Source organism: Centropristis striata, chromosome 23, assembly GCF_030273125.1.
Source record: "Centropristis striata isolate RG_2023a ecotype Rhode Island chromosome 23, C.striata_1.0, whole genome shotgun sequence".
Lineage (NCBI taxonomy): Eukaryota > Metazoa > Chordata > Actinopteri > Perciformes > Serranidae > Centropristis > Centropristis striata.
In genome coordinates this window covers 2,855,747-2,877,600 of record NC_081539.1, presented here as the reverse complement: position 1 = coordinate 2,877,600, position 21,854 = coordinate 2,855,747, and positions in this window count along the sequence as shown.

Below are 21,854 nucleotides of genomic sequence, written 5' to 3'. Positions count from 1 at the left end.
CCCCAGTTCTCTCAGGACCGTGTGTGTGTGTGTGTGTGTGTGTGTGTGTGTGTGTGTGTGTGTGTGATAGAGAGAATCTGCTAATCTCCTTAGCTTCATTAAAACAGATAGAGGCGGATTAGCGGGAGGTGCATGTAAATGAACATAATTCCAGGAGAAATTGAAACAGAGGCAGAGATAAATACGTCATGAGGGAGAGACAAATATAATCAAAATAGCAATTAATCGAATTCCCCTTACGAAGCATGGCCTGTTATTTGGTGGAATTACAAGCAGCTACACTGAGCTAATTGGTGAGGCCGATAGTCAGGATTAGCGTAGCGTGTCTTTCCCTCTCTGCTGCTCCATCCTCTAATGTTCCTTCACATCCATCTTCATTCTTTCACTGATTCCACGTTTCTTTTCTCCCATTACATTCATCTTTTCATCAGGCTACGTCACAGACAGTGACACCATGACATCTGACCAATCAGTATGATAATAATATAATGATATTAACTTTATTGACCTGGACCTCCAATGGAAAACTGTAAAAATTTAGAAAAAGAATCCACAAGAAACAGTCGTACTATGACGGCATATTAGGGCCAAGTATGAATGAAAATAATAGTAATATTTCGAGAAAAAAGTGGCAAGATTAAGATTACTAGATTAAAGTGGCAAATCTACAAGAAAAAAGTCGCAAATTTAAGAGATTTAAAGTGGCAAATCTGTGTGAAAAAAGTCGCAGATTTAAGAGATTTACAGTGGCAAATCTGTGTGAAAACTGTCGCAGATTTACGAGAAAAAAGTGGCAAATTTACTAGATTAAAGTGGCAAATCTACAAGAAAAAAGTCACAGATTTAAGATATTTAAAGTAGCAAATCTGCACAAAAAAAGTTGCAGGTTTACGAGAAAAAAGTGGCAAATCAACAACAAAGAAACTTGCAGATTTAAGAGATTTAAAGTGGCAAATCTCTGTGAAAAAAGTGCCATATTTATGAGAAAAAAGTGGCATATTTACTAGATTAAAGTGGCAAATCTACAAGAAAAAAAGTCGCAGATTTACAAGAAAAAAGTGGCAAATTTACTAGATTAAAGTGGCAAATCTACAAGAAAAAAAGTAGCAGGTTTAAGAGATTTAAAGTAGCAAATCTGCGCGAAAAAAGTCCCAGATTTACGAGAAAAAAGTGGCAAATTTACTAGATTAAAGTGGCAAATCTACAAGAAATCTACAAGAAAAAATTGGGGGAAAAAGCTACATTTCCCACGCAGATTCACCACTTTAAATCTCATAAATATGCTAATTTTTTTCTCCCAGATTTGCCACTTTAATCTCGTAAACTTTTTTCTCAAAATATTCCCCCCCTCCCCCGGGTCCGTATGTTTTTTACACATTCTGGCAGTATGTAATATCCTCCAATATTCTCTAGGGTTGAAATTTTGAATTTGCAAGTATTTCAGTGAGTGCCCTGTTAAGGGTTAAGTTGAAAACGACACATTTCTCTAAGGAGTATGGAAGTCGTATCCAGCTGTTCTGTTCTTTTGTTGCCTTTTTATTCCGCTTTCTTCCTTACACTCTTTTATTCTCTCGGCCTTGTAGACAAACAGAGCTGCAGAAGTCATTTGGTTGATTCAACACCCCTCCTCTCCTCGCCCCACCCGGCGCTGCTCTGCATTGATTGTGATGTCTTCCTAAACGGCCCCCCGCCGAGGGCGCCAACACACTTTTATGAAAGATCCAGTGTTTCGCTAAAAGCTAATCATGTTAGACATCAAAGAGCGAGGCTGCTGCCTTGATCAAGACACATCTGAAGACACTGTTGCTCTGCTGCTGCTCCTCAGGATTAGGCCTCGCGCCTGTGTGTGTGTGTGTGTGTGTGTGTGTGTGTGTGTTGCATAAGAATCAGTGCAGAGAAAAGGAGTAGAAATGTGTAAGACAGTCAGGGCCGTCTGGGTGGCCTCTCAATTTATTCAGAAGAGAATCTCAAGCTCCTTTTTTTTTTCGTAATTCTGTCTTTTTTTAGTCATTTTGTGTCTTTTTTGGGTCAGCTAGTTTTTTTCTGTCATTTTGTGTTTGTTTTTTTGGTCATTTTGTGGGTTTTTTTGTAATTTTGTGTCTTTTTTGGTCCTTTTGTGTCTTTTTTTGTAATTTTGTGTCTTTTTTTTGGTCGTTTTGTGTCTTTTTTTGGTCATTTTGTGTCTTTTTCAAGTAATTTAGTTTTTTTTTCTGTCATTTTGTGTTTTTTTTAATAATTTTGTGTATTTTTTTGGTAATTTTGTGTCTTTTTTGGTCATTTTATGTCTTTTTTGGTCAATTTGTGTCTTTTTTTGTCTATTTGTGTCTTTTTTTGTCATTGTACGTCTTTTTTTGGTCATTTTACGTCTTTATTGGCTATTTTCCATCTTTTTGGGTAATTTCGTGTCTTTATTGGCCAATTTGTGTCATTTTTTGGTAATTTTACGGATATAATGACAATTAGATCTTATTGTTTCATATTATATCAATACCTTCTCACTGGTGCAACAGTTTGCAACAGACTCTCAGACAGAAAGAAAGAAAGAAAAAAGGAACTATTATTTAAGCTTTTGAACAAATAACTCCTTTGAGAAGAAAGTCTTAATAAAGCCTGGATCGAGGTGCAGAAATGACCCTATGAAAAGCAGGTGGCGTTCTTGTTAACCATTCCCTCAGAAGAGGATTCACTGGGGACAGCTTGCATGGTGAAGAGTTGAGTTTATGCAGATCTGATGGCTGGGATACTTAGCATATATTTAGAAAATACAAATCTTCACAGCCTTGTGTATTAATCAAACACAAACAGTTTTTTCCTCTTGCTGTCCATTCCAGGCTTGGTAGCAGCTGTTCCAAGCTGCAACAGAGCCAGAGTTTGGCCTTCATTCACTGACTGTTTGCAAGTAGAGACACTTGCTTTCCCTCCATTACCACCTCATCATGTCGAACTGCTTCACTGTGTTTAACTGGAAATTAAAGTGATCACAGTGGCATTTTAATAGAAATGGGACGTGTGCCTGAACTCCCCAGAGGTAGAAGAAAATCCACATGAATGAGCTCTACAACACACACACACACACACACACACACACACGATGTGAGATGGTTTTAACTGGGGGTGCTACAAAAAATGTTAAGTAACTTTATTACAATCACTAATAACAGTATACTCCAGTGTAGTTTAGCTCGATGGTACACTCTAACCCAAAATGACCAAAAAAAGACACACAATGACTAAAAAAGACACAAAATGACCAAAAAAGACACAAAATGATCAATAAATATACAAAATGACCAAAAAAAGATACAAAATTACTAAAAAAAGAAACAAAATTACCAAAAAACACACAAAATGACCAAAAAAAGACACAAAATTACTAAAAAAAAAACCCCACAAAATGACAGAAAAAAAACTAAATTAATTAAAAAAGACACAAAATGACCAAAAATAAGAAACAAAATTGCTAAAAAAACAAAACAAAAAAACAAAACATTTTCACTATAATTATAGTTAGTTTTGTAACCACACAATACAGTTTCAGTTAATTATCATTATCATGTAACCTTTAACCCTTAAATCAAAGTCTGAAATCTAAAAAAAGCCTTTAAAGAAGTGAGGACTGGCCAAAATGTCCTCACTTTGCAAAAATGTCCTCACTCTGTTGGTTAAAAACGTGTTCCGGTCCTCACTATGTAGGAAGAACAAGAACACACAAACACACACACACACACACACACACACACACACACACACACACACACACACACAAACACACACAGTAACGAGTGTGCTCTCAGGTGACACTTTTTTCTGAATACCATTAAAACTGTGTCTGTGGTTTTCATTGTCTTTTGATTGGACTGTATTTTGACACTTGCATAATATTATTAAGCTAACAGAGCATTATGTCTGCGTCCCTCAGAGATAATGCTAAATGAGTTGGGGGAGTATCTGGTGACAGTCCTTGACACACCTTGTTTGCCGTGCATATTGCCTGTATTCATCAAGAGTGTGTCAATAAACAACACACTCCATTCACACTGAGTAGGGGGAGGTTTCTACAAAAGGCTTATAAACTGTCTGCAGTCCACTTCTTCTTAATTTGTTCATTATAAATGCATGGCTGCCTGTTTAAATCAGGCGGCAACCTCCCGGTCTGAGCAGGGAGGCAAACCAGGAAGTGCCTGAAGCTGCATTCTACCAAAAATTCCAGCAGGGGGCGCTAAGTTTGGCTGCAAAAGCATTTATGTCCATTCATTTCAATGCAAAATGAGAAAACTTCTCACTTGATTTATTACCTCAGAATGTTTTTCAGGACAACACTATGGTCTCAATCACTAGTAAAAAATCTTCTTCAAGACAATCTGATGTTAATAGTGTAAATAATGGCCCCATTTAGAAGAAAATAGAAGGTAAAGAATCGTATGATTTGGGGCGGGGCTATATATACCCTCTTATATGTTATATTTGACACCTTTGTTCACATTTGCAACATTTAAAATTCTTTATTGAGCATGATAGTGTTTTGAAAGTTAAAAGTAGATTCAAAATCACATTTTATGTTGGACTAAATGACTAAAATAGACAAAAAAATACACAAAATGACTAAAAAAAAAAAGACAAAATGACCAAAAAAGACAAATTGGAAGACAAAATGACCAAAAAACAAAATGAGAAGACAAAATGACAAAAAAAAAAACATAGAAGACACAAAATGACCAAAAAAAGACACAAAATAACTAAAAAGGACACAAAATAACTAAAAAAGACACAACAAAAGACACAAAATGACTAAAAAAAGAAACAAAATTACCAAAAAAGACACAGTTGGATGACAGGATCACACACAATCACAAGATCACATTCATGTTGGTTTTTCTTTGTTTCTTTTTGGTTCAAAATGTTTTAATCCAGTAAGTCAGAATAAAAAAATCAATTATTTTCAGGTCATATAGGTGAAAAAAATATACCAACATGGCATTTAAACATGTTTTAAGTGGTGTTTACAGGCAGGATGAAAAGGATTAAAAAAATGGACAAAATAGCCCAAAACTCCATAGAGTTAATCTTAATGAAGTGTTCTTACAGTGGGTGAAGTTTTCTTTTTAGTCTAATTTATCCAATGACCAATGTTTATGGAGCGATTACAGTCGTCTTATCAACTCAAAGCCTCGTATACCATCAATTCCCAGGTGGATTTTTTTCCCTGCTCATTTGTATTTCCTCCAGGCTTCCTTCCATAACAGCTTGGATGTGTGTATGACAGGACTTTAATTGCCTGAGTTAACAAGGTGAGCTCCACTCGTCGACCTTTGCGTAGCGCGAATCATGGCAGGGATATTCAAATCCAATCCCCTGTAAACTATTCGCCGAAATGGGAAGTGCGAGAGCATAAATCTGGGCAATAACAGCAATATGTGGTGGGATCTAAAGTGGTAAATCCTTAAATGATGTTCTAACGCTGGGCAAGTGACTTCATTGGGGTGACGTGACCCCACTCTTCCTCCACAGAGAGGATAGAAGAAGAAAATGAGCGGGAAACGCCATAGGATTTATAGGCTGTCATATAAAAAACCAGGAACAAATGAAGTGGTAATGCAAAGAGAAAAACCTTTACAAAGACATTTGTTAGGCTTTTATTGCTTTTATTGTATCTGTTTATATGTTATAAAGGATTTTTCTTTTTTAAAAAAATCATTTTGCAACTAAAATACCAAAATGGTAACCTTTTGTGATTCGATTTGATATTTGCTCATACCAAAACATCCAATTTTCTTTTTTTTTTCATTTATTTTATTAAGGTATTTTTTTTATTTTAATTTGTATTATTTTTATTGAGCACACTCGGCATCATGTGTTTATTTATGTACTGTTATTATTAGTATAATTGTTAATGTTAATGATGTGACCCCACTCTTCCTCCACAGAGAGGAAGAGAGAAGGAAAAGGATAGAAGAAGAAAATGAGCGGGAAACGCCATAGGATTTATAGGCTGTCATATAAAAAAACAGGAACAAATGAAGTGGTAATGCAAAGAGAAAACCTTTACAAAGACATTTGTTAGGCTTTTATTGCTTTTATTGTATCTGTTTATATGTTATAAAGGATTTTTCTTTTTTTTTTAAAATCATTTTGCAACTAAAATACCAAAATGGTAACCTTTTGTGATTCGATTTGATATTTGCTCATACCAAAACATCAAATTTTCTTCTTTTTTTTCATTTATTTTATTAAGGTATTTTTTATTTTAATTTGTATTATTTTTATTGAGCACACTTGGCCTCATGTGTTTATTTATGTACTGCTATTATTAGTATAATTGTTAATGTTAATGACATGACCCCACTCTTCCTCCACAGAGAGGAAGAGAGAAGGAAAAGGATAGAAGAAGAAAACGAGCGGGAAACACCATAGGATTTATAGGCTGTCATATAAAAAACCAGGAACAAATGAAGTGGTAATGCAAAGAGAAAAACCTTTACAAAGACATTTGTTAGGCTTTTATTGCTTTTATTGTATCTGTTTATATGTTATAAAGGATTTTTCTTTTTTTTTTTTAATCATTTTGCAACTAAAATACCAAAATGGTAACCTTTTGTGATTCGATTTGATATTTGCTCATACCAAAACATCCAATTTTCATTTTTTTTTCATTTATTTTATTAAGGTATTTTTTTTATTTTAATTTGTATTATTTTTATTGAGCACACTCGGCATCATGTGTTTATTTATGTACTGCTATTATTAGTATAATTGTTAATTTTAATGACGTGACCCCACTCTTCCTCCACAGAGAGGAAGAGAGAAGGAAAAGGATAGAAGAAGAAAACGAGTGGGAAACACCATAGGATTTATAGGCTGTCATATAAAAAAACAGGAACAAATGAAGTGGTAATGCAAAGAGAAAAACCTTTACAAAGACATTTGTTAGGCTTTTATTGCTTTTATTGTATCTGTTTATATGTTATAAAGGATTTTTCTTTTTTTTTTTTATCATTTTGCAACTAAAATACCAAAATGGTAACCTTTTGTGATTCTATTTGATATTTGCTCATACCAAAACATCCAATTTTCATTTTTTTTTCATTTATTTTATTAAGGTATTTTTTTTATTTTAATTTGTATTATTTTTATTGAGCACACTTGGCCTCATGTGTTTATTTATGTACTGCTATTATTAGTATAATTGTTAATTTTCTGGTTGTTTTGGCGTCTTCCTGCCAGAGATGTTCCGATACCATTTTTTCCCTCCCAATACCGATTCCGATACTTGTACTGTGGGTATCGGCTGGTACCCAATATAATCAATACTTATTGATGATATTTAAACACACCATGAGACCCACATAAGTGGAGCTCAGGTTCAAGGCTTATGTAAACGCCAACATAGCCAACACACCTGGCTCCATTCCCTTTGGTCTGTCTGTTTTTCCACCAAGGCCAACTGTATTTGTCATGAACTATGTCTAAAAATGTGTTCCCACTGAACCAGAATTTGCTAAACATCAAAGTCCAACATCAGTCAAACCCTTCCTACAAGGCCCATACAAAGCCCTGCTTCCATTCATCTACCTGTCCACCCACCTCTTCATCTTTCATTGAGGGCTGTCTGTTGTAACCATGGAGACAGAAGGTCTTTAGGATAAAGCACTGCTTTTCTTAAGGATCCTGTGCAATGTTAAGGCATCACTGTTTTGCTCAGACCAAGTCAATCCCACCCACAACCTGTGTTGGTCCAAAACCAATAGATATACTTTTACAGTACAGCAATAAAGATAGGAAAATTCAACACTTAATTAATTTGATTATTTTAATGGCAAAATTCCACATTCACAAGGCCAAATTTTCCAAAGGTCGACCCTTCTTTCCTGCTTTTGAAATTGAATTCAATAACTACCTTGATTGTATTAAAACAATTGATAAAAACAAATGTATACACACTCATAACATAATTCAAGAAATATTTGGAGAAATGTAATATGTCATGCCCTTTTCTTTTTCTTTTTTTTCTCCCCTCCTTCCCTTTTAATTTAATTATTTTTATTACTCTGGACGTCTGGAATGCCCTGCTTAGCCTGCTGCCCCCGCGACCCGGCCCCGGAAAAGTGGAGGAAAATGGATGGATGGATGGATGGATGTTTAATTTACACCTGTACTGACTTATGCGCTTCATTCACTTTGTCTCATATTAATTTATTTTCAAATTTTGTGATGCCTGTGTCAGTTAATGACAGTCATATCCCGTGGCTATTCCATGGATATTTTTTCCTATTGGTTTGTTCCAAGTCACGTGACTTTCAAGGTCCCGGCGGTCAGAACAAAAAACATGGCGGACAGTTCTCTCATTTTTAGTGAAAAAAAAAATCAATATTTTGACTTAGTTTCTGCATAAAAATGGATTTTGATCACATTTCTAGCGAGAATTATATGTTTTATTTTCTAAATCTTCACTCAGTGAATGTACATAATCACTTTGTATGTTGGAATAGCCACGGGATATGACATGTCATTAACTTGCATTGTAGCCAAATCTGTGTCAGTTTCACGAAAATTTGAGTGATTCCGTGGCTATTTCACAGATTCCTGTGAGACCAGGTTGAATATTTAGATATATAAACTCTAACTAGAAAGCACACCATATGTCTATATATTGTTCTGTAGGTCTTTTTTTTGCGACACAGTGGATGTGTTCTGTCTGAGCTGCTGCAGCCCACAGTGACTGATGTCGCCACTGGTGTCCACACTGCAACAGGATTTTAAATGCAGTTCACGAAATCCAGGTAACCTTGAAGACGCTCAGTCAGTGTGTATATATTTTAAATGACTCTCAAACTAACCCATCCCTCACTGCACGACCATCAGGTGCCCCCTAGAAATGTAGAAAAAAAGGTAAATGCAATATATGTTGTCTAAGATTGTAAAAAACAACAACAGCATGCATGTTCTGTATGTTAATATATTTAGATATGTGACATTCTTTTCCTGGGTAGAATTAGTTGGATTGGCCTTTTTTTTTATTAGATTTGTTGGTCCTGGCTGCAAAATATTTTGACAACTAATGACCATACTCACTGTTGAAGTCCATGCTAAAGTGCTGCTTTGACAGGCCAGGGTTTTTAGCAGGCAACACTGATCTTTTTCTTTCTTTCTTTCATAGATTTACCAGTGACTGGCATGGTGGGTGCATTGACTTTATGAAAAATTGAATGTTTCAACAATGTATGCAAAACCCAAACGTTGCTCATTGACTTCTGTCTTACTACTTGAGCTGCAGCAGCCCACTCCTCTGTGCCAGTCAGACCCAAAGCACTTTTATATATTATTGTATGTCTTGCATTGCATCAGCCCATTTGTGAAGCATCCCACTGTTCTCGATGGCCATTCTGACTCAGAATTTGACTTTTCCTACTTAGATTCTTTAATGCAGCAGAGAGCTAAGCTTTTATGACATTATTATATCATGCTGTTGATAGGAATTTCAGAGGAAGATTGAAAGAAATGGTCAGTATTAAGGTTTATTAACCCCTTGGCGTTCAGACGGTCTGTTCGGCATTGTTTAATGTCTCTAAAACCAAATCACAGCATGGACTTTTCTTTAAGGTCTTGGTGTCTTGATGTGATATGTTGGAGGACATTTTCTTCATGGTCAGGTTTACTGACTTACATAGCCTTTAAGCTTAGGTTGGACAGATTTCAGAGATATGAATTTGCAGATGGCCCAAGAAATGACATCACAATAAGCAAAAAAAAACCCAAACATTTCTACTGCAGGGTTAAGATTTTTCTTGGCGAAACAGAATAGCACAGAAAGGAATGTAGAAAACCTACTTCTCACTGGCTGATCTGTGATCGGATTTAACACGGAGACACAACTGTGGCCGCCGTCGCTAACTGTGCACAACGTCAGCAGCTGATCATAAACAAACCAGCATGACTAATTATGCACACCGCCTCTGCTGATCATAAACATCGTGATTGTGAATTAACCGGCATCACTAACTGTGCACAGAGTGTCTGGTGCTTGTTGTAAACAAACAGAGATCACTAAGTGAACACCTCCTGCAGCAGCAGCACATACACACTGTACTGCTACAGAGCTAACTGTTAGCCTGTTAGCACATACACACTGTACTGCTACAGAGCTAACTGTTAGCCTGTTAGCACATACACACTGTACTGCTACAGAGCTAACTGTTAGCCTGTTAGCACATACACACTGTACTGCTACAGAGCGAACTGTTAGCCTATTAGCACACACACACTGTACTGCTACAGAGCTAACTGTTAGCCTGTTAGCACATACACACTGTACTGCTACAGAGCTAACTGTTAGCCTATTAGCACATACACACTGTACTGCTACAGAGCTAGCTGTAAGCCTATTAGCACATACACACTGTACTGCTACAGAGCTAACTGTTAGCCTGTTAGCACATACACACTGTACTACTACAGAGCTAACTGTTAGCCTATTAGCACATACACACTGTACTGCTACAGAGCTAACTGTTAGCCAAATATCAATTTGCAGACTGGGCGCTAAGGAGTAAACATCCCCTCCGGCTCTGTGACTGCAGATTGGAGAGACTGCTGCAGGAGGACTGTGCCGATTTGACTCCTTCTTACTCTTCTTAATGTTAAGAGTAAGAACAAGTCTCCAAAAGTCTCCAATAACACCAGAAAAAGTCGCTGGATTTGTCGCTAGTCGCTTTTTTGAAAAATAGTAGCCAGGGGGGTCTGAAAAGTCGCAAAATATAGCAACTACACTGCTTCGCCGGCTTTTACAAATGTCGCCTGTTGTTGAGGCGTCCAGTACTACGTCACATCCTGCTTAGCGTTCTATCCAATCAGCAACCAGGCTTTTTTCAGGGGAGAAAAACGACCCTTCTCTTCTACAGGGACTAAAAAAGTCCGGACAAAAGACCGCTCAGGACGGCTCATATTCAAATTAGGGGCGTTTGGGTATTGGACTGTAATGGAAACAGCCCTAATATTGACACTTAGAGGTTTTCTCCTCTAGCAGCACCCTTTAAAATGCAATTACTGCTCTGGCACTTAGAAAAGTTCAGTTGTTGTTTTTTTTACATTCAGTCTGTCCAGTACTTGGCATTCGTGTCAAGGAGGCACAACAGAGCATTTTAAATCATAATAATTATTGTTATTTTAATCATATCTGAGCTCTGTTATGAGGGGAAGAAAATCAAAGAAGCTGTAGAAAGTTGTTGCTTTCACACCGCTCACTAACATTTCTTATTTTCTTATTTACGTTTCTATTTTTATTCTTTAGAGTGTCAGTAATGATATTACTGCAACATGTGGGAGCTCGTTAAACTTTGCCTACACATGACTCATCCAGCAAGATGGAAAAAGTTAAGAGAATGTGTGATGAGAAGAACTGCAGAAAGAGTTTAACTCTCTGTTCACACAGGTCACACAGTGCATCTTGTCATACTGGCTGTGACAAGGAGGCTTAATAGTTTCATTTGCATATCGGCAAGCTGGAAAAAAAACTTTCAGAAAGTGTTGGCAATGTTACACACCTGAGAAGTGACAAACACAATCGTTGGAAACACTTCAACAGTGCTGATTGTGGCTGGAAGATGAATTTAACCCTCTATAGTACGCATTATGATGCCAGTTAGAAAAAAATGTTTGGAGTGTTTTTTTTGGTCTTAAAACAGAGAGAAATAAACATCATCTGAAGAAATTTTATAATTTCTTTTTTAAGTTTTTGGGGTTTGTTGCCCGTTGGCAACATTGTACCATAACGGTGCACAAGTGAAAAAGACAGTTTTTTAAAATAATTTTAACATAATTTATTTAATAAACATTTGTAAAAGATTCAGTAGCTTCAACAGGGAACAATACATAACATTTTAAATTTAAAAACATTATAAAAGGAACATTTTTAACCGGTTTCTTGTCTGAATTGAATGAACATTGTACCACTGAACCAACGACCCATTGAAATGAATGTCTTCAACAGTTAAAGTGTATGAAATTATCAAAAATGAAGGTTTACTTTCCTATAAGTAGGACATTTTTTTTCCAGCTGGAAAAGGGCGAGAAAATGACATTTTGAGTGATTTTTTGTGGCACAAAATGGCAAAGCTGTTTCCTTTGGAAAAGTCTGCAAAATCGTGTTTCAATATGGCCGCCTGGTGGTCATGTGACAAATTAAAGCATTGCTATTGGTTCCCTATACTCTTACCTCTTTTTTTAAGTATTGCATCACTCAAAAACATGCATTGTAGAAATTTGTGACGGATTAAACACGGGAGACTCAACTGTGGCCGCCGTCTCTAACCGTGCACAACGTCCGCAGCTGATCATAAACAAACCAGCATGGCTGATTATGCACAGCGTCTCCGCTGACCATAATAAAGTTATTACCCAATTGCAGTTATAGTACCCAATAAAGTGGCTGGTGAGTGTATATACAGCATCTCATATTATTCTAGTAGTGATGTGCAGCTGAATGAACTCGAAAGTAGAGACCTTGTAAAGATATTACTCTGGATCCTGCAATTTGCAGCAATATTTGAAAATGTGAAAACTGAAATAGAAGCTGACAGATGTTCTGCTTCCAACACAGCTCTCTGAATATTTCAAAAAGAGTATTCTGATACCTGAATGGGGTTTTTCTTTTTTTAACTTTTAATGGCAAACCCATTTTTTCAACTCCACACCAATTCTCACTCCACTAATTGACAACTCTAATCATTTGTTTCACTCCAGATAGCTGTTATTTCTGATAATTAACGTCATTGTTGCCATGTTTGATTTTAAATATTTGAATGGATGATTTGAATATTAAGTGCCTCTCCCCCTTCTGTCCCCTTCCGGGCTGAGACGATAAAGAGCCATGTCTAATTGGTCTGTAACTTTGACAGTTAAAGCAATTAAGATGACAGGTAAGAGTGTTTAAAGGGCCTCGTACCTTGTAACCCCCACCCGTCTGCAGTGACAGCTCCCTCTCTGGCCTCTGCTACACTTTTCCCTCTTTTCTCTGCACTTATCTCCACCTGTCTGGCAATTTTTACTGGGAAAATGGGAAGCTGTGATCACCATTGTGTGTCACGAGGAATATAACAATTTGATGATCTTTGCATTCCATCTACGGAGCATTCTTGGACTAAAAGACGAATAGGATACATTTTTTCATTCAATCAAATTTCCATATCTAAAAAAAAAAGCACATGTTTGCAGATATCTGTTATCAAAATGCATGTTGCACACATCAAGCTTTTCTCAGAAATACAATCAGTGAATTTTACTGGTTCTTTGCAAAAAATGACTATGATATATCATATATATATATATATATATATCCCATATTTCATTAAAAAAATCAAAGATTATAGATTATTATATGTTATAGATAAAAACAGGAGATAAAACAGCTGCTACCGTTTATTATCTGCCGTGTTGTTGTTACCGGTAGAAGTGGAAATGTTATGTAATGTCATTTTGTGTCGTTTTTTGGTTATTTTGTGTCTTTTTCTAATAATTTTGTGTCTTTTTTAGTAATTTTGTGTATTTTTTTGGTGACTTTGTTTCTTTTTTTGGTCATTTTGTGTCTTTATTAAGTAATTTACTTTTTTTAGTCATTTTGTGTCTTTTATAAGTAATTTATTGTTTTTTTTTGTCATTTTGTGTCATTTTGTGGTCATTTTGTTTCTTTTTTAGTCATTTTGTGTCTTTTATAAGTAATTTATTGTTTTTTTAGTCATTTTGTGTCATTTTTTGGTCATTTTGTTTCTTTTTTTAGAAATGTGTCTTTTTTTAGTCCTTTTGTGTCTTTTTTTAGTCATTTCGTGTCTTTTATACGTAAATTATTGTTTTTTTCAGTCATTTTGTGTCTTTTTTTAGTCCTTTCGTGTCTTTTTTAGTCATTTTGTGTCTTTTATAAGTAAATTATTGTTTTTTTCAGTCATTTTGTGTCTTTTTTTTGTCATTTTCTGTCTTTTTTGGTCATTTTGACCCTGCCTCCAGCGGCCCCCAGCTAATATCAGTTTGAGACCCCTGCCTTAAATGAAACTGTGCTGTCTGTGTGTACATACTGTACATGTGCCTGACATATAATTGTCTCACAGCGTCTCAGTTTCTGAGCTATCTAAACACATCAGATCCACGATGGACTTCTGACTGCAGCAGAGTTTACGTTATGATTGTAGGTCAAATTCAGCTGACGTTTGCATGAATACATATGAGATCCAGCCTTAGATCTATTATCTGGCTGATGAATGGAAGTTGGTGGGAGGGCACTTTCAGTGGGCTGCCACAGGAAAAAAATAATAAAGTATTTCTATGATGCCTATTTTCCACCAAAATAACAGACAACAGCAGTGGGAGAGAAAAGCAGCGCAATAACCTTTACCTTCAGCTGTCAGAAACAAAGCTCGGTGGATATCTACTGAACGGCAATCACATTGCTTTTTCTCTCTCTCACACACACACACACACATTCTTGTACTTCTATCTTTGTGAGGACCCTCATTGGAACGGTGAATTCCCTTGCAACGTTATAACAGTTTTGGATTTTTCATCAGTTTTAATTTCGTTGTGAATTTTTGTTTTCAAATCCAGTTAGTTTTAATGAGTTTTTAGAGTGAGTTTGCTAGTTTTAGTTTAGTTTTTATCAGTTTTAGTTTTTTGTAATGGGGTATTTGTTGGGTGGGAGATTAAAAGAGGTCACAGTAAATTTTGCCTTTTTTTCCTTTGTCTGATCCATCTTCATTATGTACGAAAAAAGTTGACAAAGAGGAAAACGAAGGACATTTTCACTATAATTTTAGTTAGTTTTGTAACCACACAATACAGTTTCAGTTAATTATCATTAGCATGTAACCTTTAACCCTTAAAACAAAGTCTGAAATCCCCCCAAAAATAGTAACTTTGTGTCTTTTTTTTGTCATTTTGTGTCCTTTTTTTGTCATTTTGTTGTTTTTTTTGGGTAATTTTGTGTCTTTTTCTTATGAATTAAAAAAGCCTTGAAAGAAGTGAGGACCAGCCGAAATGTCCTCGCTTTGCAAAAATGTCCTCACTCTGTTGGTTAAAAACATGTTCTGGTCCTCACAATGTAGGAAGTAATTTTGTGTCTTTTTCTAATAATTGTGTTTCTTTTTTGGTAATTTTGTGTATTTTTTATTGTCATTTTGTGTCTTTTTTTGGTAATTTTGTGTCTTTTTCTAATAATTGTGTCTTTTTTAGTAATTTTGTGTCTTTTTTTGGTCATTTTGTGTCGATTTCTAATAATTGTGTGTCTTTTTTAGTGATTTTGTGTCTTTCTTGGGGGGAGGGTAGTTTTGTGTCTTTTTTTTAGTAATTTTGTGTCTTTTTTTTGGTAATTTTGTGTCTTTTTCTAATAAATTAAAAAAGCCTTTAAAGACGTGAGGACCGGCCAAAATGTCCTCACAATGTTGGTTAAAATCATGTCATGGTCCTCACTATGTAGGAAGAACAAGAACACACACACACACAAACACACTCTCAAGGTAACATGAAAGGCCCTGGCTGCTACAGAGACATTTTAGGGCCCTCATCTATCTCCCATGGCCAGGAGCTCTAGCGCTTAGCAAATGTCAACAGAAAATAATGCACACACAAAGGCAATCTTATTTGTTAAAGAATCGCTCCAGGTCCCCGCAATCCAGCCAGGCACCGCAGAGGCAGAGGAGCCACCAATATTCCTTACAAAGACCTCTGTTTTTGTTTTTCAACTCTTTTTTTTTCTCTCAATTCCCCGGTAATTCCCCCCTTCATTTCTCCCTCTCCCTCTACCTCTGTTTCTGTTTATCCCTGCTGCCGTGCACCAAATAAATATCCTTCTGGTGTTTTTCTGCAAAAGCTCATCTGGTCAGCGCCTTTTTTTTTTTTTTTTCTCCCCCTTAATCCCTCTCTCTCTCTCTCTCATCCTCCGTATTTCCCTTCTAATAATCAGCTCCATTCTGGATGTTTTGATGAGTGTGTTCCTCTGCATTATGTATTGCCACTGCGCGCCAGGTAGCTAATCAACTAAAACATTCTCTCTATTATTGCCGCAGCAGATGAGCTAGCAATAGAAAAATGGTGAATTCAATAAAGCGCACACCTTCGAGGGGCTTTAATTTGAATTTCTCTCTGCCTTGCTGCATCTCTCTCTTTCTCTCTTTCTCCTCGTGTTTATTTGTCCACACCACTTCTCAATGTTCTCTTTGTGTTGACACACAATCATTAGAAAAAGACACAAAATTACTTCCTACATAGTGAGGACCATGACACGTTTTTAACCAACAGAGTGAGGACATTTTTGCAAAGTGAGGACATTTCGGCCGGTGCTCACTTCTTTAGAGGCTTTTTTAATTTATTAGATAAAGACACAAAATGACCAAAAAAAAGAAACAAAATGACTAAAAAAAGACACAAAATTACCTAAAAAAGACACAAAATGACAAAAAAAAAGACACAAAATGACTTAAAAACACACACACAATTATTAGAAAAAGACACAAAATTACTTCCTATATAGTGAGGACCGGGACACGTTTTTAACCAACATTGTGAGGACATTTTTGCAAAGTAAGGACATTTTGGCCAGTCCTCATTTCTTTAGAGGCTTTTTTTAATTTATTAGAAAAAGACACAAAATTACCAAAAAAGACACAAAATTACTTAAAAAAAGACACAAAATTACTAAAAAAAGACACAAAATGACTTCCTACATAGTGAGGACCAGAACACGTTTTTAACCACGTTTGTGTGTGTGTGTGTGTGTGTGTGTGTGTGTGTATGTGTCTTGTTCATGGCACGAAGGTGTGTATCCTCGATTTTGAAGATTTTTTAATTCATTTTTCTAAATATCATTATTTACGTAGGACGTGTTGCAGCATTGCACTGTTTCTGATCGGACGCCTTTTAGGGGAGCTAGTAATTTTGTGTCTTTTTCAGTAATTTTGTGGGGGTTTTTTGGGTCATTTTGTGTCTTTTTTGATTATTTTTTTTATTTTTTTAGTAATTTTGTGTCTTTTTTTAATTAATTTTGTGTCTTTTTTTAGTAATTTTGTGTCTTTTTTAGTAATTTTGTGTCTTTTTCAATAATTTTGTGGGTTTTTTGGGTCATTTTGTGTCTTTTTTGGTCATTTTGTGTCTTTTATAACTAATTTATTGTTTCGAGCCAATAATATTCTAATAGTTTCCAGCAAATATCAATGTTCAATGTGTATGTGCTGGATGGTGTGGTACCTTATGAAAAGTAAGTGTTTTATGGAGTTGCAGACGAATACATACTTCCTACGGCCACTACACCAAAAAAACACACAAAAGGACCAAAAAATTACACAAAATGACCAAAAAAAAAGCCAAAAGGATGTGAATACTCCTTCCACCACTGTGTAGCCTTTTACTCAAAGCACTAGGAGGAAAAAGTGAAAATCCTGTAGTGCAACAGCCTCGTCTCTTCTTCCCACCAGAGAATGAATCATGTTTGATCTTCTATTGGATGTGTGTGCCGGGTAATTAGCAATTAGCATACGGGAACAGCCCACTAAAGCCATATAAGGGCTCCACTTCCTAATCCTGCTGCTGCACCAGTCAGGTGAGCCTCACTAGCCTCCTCCAGAATGATATGCAGGTGATTTAGGTGGATGTTGGGCTTTTCTAGCTCAACGTTCACGTCTGTTAGAAGGAGCGGCGTTAGATCGGGCAGCAGCGGTGAGGGAGCGCTAGCCTCAGCTTAACCTCTCTCTTATAGCGGCTCTGAGCGGGAGATGAGGACGGTTTCTGATTATCCTGTAAAGCGGGAGGGATTTCTAGCTTCACGTCAGGGTTGCTGAGTTGTCAATCAAGTTCAGAACAGTGGAAGCAGAATCAGGGAGGAATAATCAGGCTTCACACAGAAAATAGCTAAGGAGGGATGGGAGAAATTTACCCATTATTTAAGTAACATCTCTCTGTGGAACCAATGACCCAGAGTTTCCCTCATCCCAGGGTTAACTAACTCAGAGTTATCACTAAACCTGCTCTCTGAAACCAGGCGGCAACCTCCTGGTCTGAGCAGGGAGGCAAACCAGGAAGTGCCTTAAGCTGCATTCTACCGAAAATTCGCGCAGGGAGCGCTAAGTTTGGCTGCAAAAGCATTTATGTCCATTCATTTCAATGCAAAATGAGAAAACTTCTCACTTGATTTATTACCTCAGAAATGTTTTTCAGGACAACACTATGGTCTCAATCACTAGTAAAAAATCTTCTTCAAGACAATTTGATGTTAATAGTGTAAATAATGGCTCCATTTAGAAGAAAATAGAAGATAAAGAATCGTATGATTTGGGGCGGGGCTACCTTTGATTGACAGGTCACTAACAAGGCGAGCCGTCATCAGGAGAGAAGCAGAACAATGCGTATCCACGGCAACGTGTCAATAACTTTATATATAACGTTATATAGATATAAAAAAGGACGTTTAGCGGTTTGGTCTCATATCTTTGACCCTTTCACTGTATTTTCACTTAATGACAGTTTATTTGATAAGTGTCTAATATGAAAAAAGGAAAATAAAGCAGCCAGGGTATTTTTTTTTCTTTTTCATAATGATATTCAGAATATTAGGCTAGAATATTTTAGTAGCAGAGTACCACCTGTTAGTGTGGAGCTTTTCCAGCAAAGACAGCCAGGGCAGCGTTTGAATCCTCAGGAGCTACTTAGAGAACAGAGAGAGATTGGTTTGGTATCTCAACAGCCACACAGAAAGAAAAGTGGGTGAAAAGCCCACTGTCATAGAGACAGAGAGTTTGGTTTTTGTTTACCAAATTGTGTTTTTTACACTGTAAAAAAATCTGTTTAATTTACGGTAAAATACAAGCCACTGTGGTTGCCAGAACTTTATTGTAAAAAAAATGACAGTGAGTGGGTTTTCTACTGTAAATTCAAATGTAAATATCAGCAAAAACTGTAATTTAGACCGAAAAGTCCCTTTAATTTTAGGGTAATTGTGTCCTTGTGACATCATGGTATTTCTCCATTAATTTTGCCTGAAACTTTTATATTTTTACAGTAAAACTGTGTGTTTGTACTATTCCTTGTTCTACGGTAATTAAAAGTGCAATTTTTTATTTTACGCCCTATTTCTCATGCAATTTGACAGTGTTTTACTGTAATGTCTATACACATTTTTTTACAGTGTAACCATAAAACAAACTGATACCTCACATTTACTCATGAAATAATAATAAAACTAGGTACATTGACATCAACTAAACAAACCTGCATACACATACTGAACTCTTCAGAAGATGGCAGTGTAATGTATGGCAGCCAGGTTAATGAGATTTGAGTTTTCTGAGCTGGAGAATCAAAACAATGAGCTAAAAGAGACCGTAAAGGTGAGATGAGAGTCATCTGATCTGTTGTCAATATAAATATCGTTTAGTGCAGCTTGAAGGACAATCAGAAAAGGAAAGATCCCATCTTCATAACATGAAAGTAACCTTCTAGAGCAGTGATTTCTAACCGGGGGGGCCGCCAAAGACCCACGGGGGGTCACGAAGCCCTCTTGATTTTAACGGATGTAATAAATCTAATGTGTTAAATATAGATGAGTCAGCATTTAATTCATTAGTGGGACAAAAACAACTAAATAAGGGCTACATTAAACATTTATTAATTCATTTAAATAGAAAAATCACTATAGAAAAGTTTAAAATAAAGGATATATCGCGAGGATAAGGACATGTGTAACATCCCTCCTGCAGTAAACACAGGTAACCTCACCTAGCGGTAACATCACCTAGTGGTAACCTCGCCTAGCGGTAACCTCACCTAGCGGTAACCTCACCTAGTGGTAACCTCACCTAGAGCTAACCTCACCTAGCGGTAACCTCACCTAGCGGTAACCTCACCTAGAGCTAACCTCACCTAGCGGTAACCTCGCCTAGCGGTAACTTCACCTAGCGGTAACCTCACCTGGCGGTAACCTCACCTAGCGGCAACCTCACCTAGAGGTAACCTCACCTAGTGGTAACCTCACCTAGAGGTATCCTCACCTAGAGGTATCCTCACCTAGAGGTAACCTCACCTTGCGGTAACCTCACCTAGCGGTAACCTCACCTAGCGGTAACCTCACCTCGCGTTAACCTTACCTAATGGTAACCTCACCTAGCGGTAACCTCACCTGGCAGTAACCTCACCTGGCGGTAACCTCACCTAGCGGTAACCTCACCTAGAGGTAACCTCACCTAAGGGTAACCTCACCTAGAGGTAACCTCACCTAGCGGTAACCTCACCTAGAGGTAACCTCACCTAAGGGTAACCTCACCTAGCGGTAACCTCATCTAGCGGTAACCTCGCCTAGTGGTAACCTCACCTAGCGGTAACCTCATCTGTCGGTAACCTCACCTAGCTGTAACCTCACCTAGAGGTAACCTCACCTAGCTGTAACCTCACCTAGAGGTAACCTCACCTAGCGGTAACCTCACCTAGAGGTAACCTCACCTAAGGGTAACCTCACCTGGCGGTGACCTCATCTGGCGGTAACCTCACCTAGCTGTAACCTCACCTAGAGGTAACCTTGCCTAGCGGTAACCTCACCTGGCGGTAACCTCACCTAGTGGTAACCTGAAAGTTACATTGAGTTCGGCTTCATAGAAGCAATGGACAAAATCAGAGCCGAATGCATCTTTTGCAGCGAGAAACTGGGAAATAAAAGTTTGAAACCCTGCAAGCTGAAGCGACACCAGACAACTAAACATCCCGAGACGGTGGGTAAACCTCAGAAAAAGGGAACTCGTTGTCACAAACAGGCCCCAAAACATCATGGACAGTTTTAATAAAGCTGGAAGCAACCAGAAGCAGCAACGGTTGCGTCTTTTGAGTGCTCTCTCCTTATTGTGCAAGCCAAAAAGCCATACAACATTAGGGAAACACTGATTAAACCTGCTTGCATTAAAATGGCTGAGATACTATGTGGACTGCAGGTGGCTAACAAATGTAAGACTGTACCACTGTCCCATAACACAGCTGTTCTCAACCTTGGGGTCGGGACCCCAATTGGGGTCGCGAGATGATTTCTGGGGGTCGCCAAATCATTTTGGAAGTCAGCTCTGTCTCCACTGTGTTAAAGTGTTCATGTGTTAATGTGTTTTAGTCTTTTTGGTCACTTAATTTCTTTTTTTTGCTGTCATTTTTTGTCTTTTTTTGATCATTTTGTGGTCAATTTGTGTCTCTTTTGGTCATTTTGTTTCCTTTTTTGGTCATTTTGTGTCTTTTTTGGGTGATTTTGTGTCTTTTTTGGTAATTTTGTGTCTTTTTTGGGTGATTTTGTGTCTTTTTTGGTAATTTTGTGTGTTTTTTGGGTGATTTTGTGTCTTTTTTTTTGGTAATTTTGTGTCTTTTTTGGTCATTTTGTTTCTTTTTTGGGTGATCTGAACTGTGTGTGTGAGATTGTGTTCAGTGAGCGGGGGTCGCGCACAACATGGATGTTAAATTGGGGGTCGCGACTCAAAAAGGTTGTGAACTACTGCCATAACACCGTGAGGGGGTCACCATTGTTTACAATGGTAAAAATGTGGGTCCCTCAAGAATAAGGTTGGGAACCACTGTTCTAGAGAAGCCTCCATCCAGCCCTGTGTGTGTGTGTGTGTCTGTGTGTGTGTGTAGCCCATCCCCCACTACAAGATGGACAGATTCAATATCTGCTTCAGGGGACGCCACCAATGATTTATTGTCAAATATATAACAAATTGGTCAGCTTAATGTCAACTGATGATCACCCAACCGTTTTAATAAAAAATGGACCATGCCTGCATATGGTCATCTATATTAAAGGTGGCTTTGTTATTATGCTATATATGTATGTTTTGTCTTGGTATAGATATGAAAAAAGG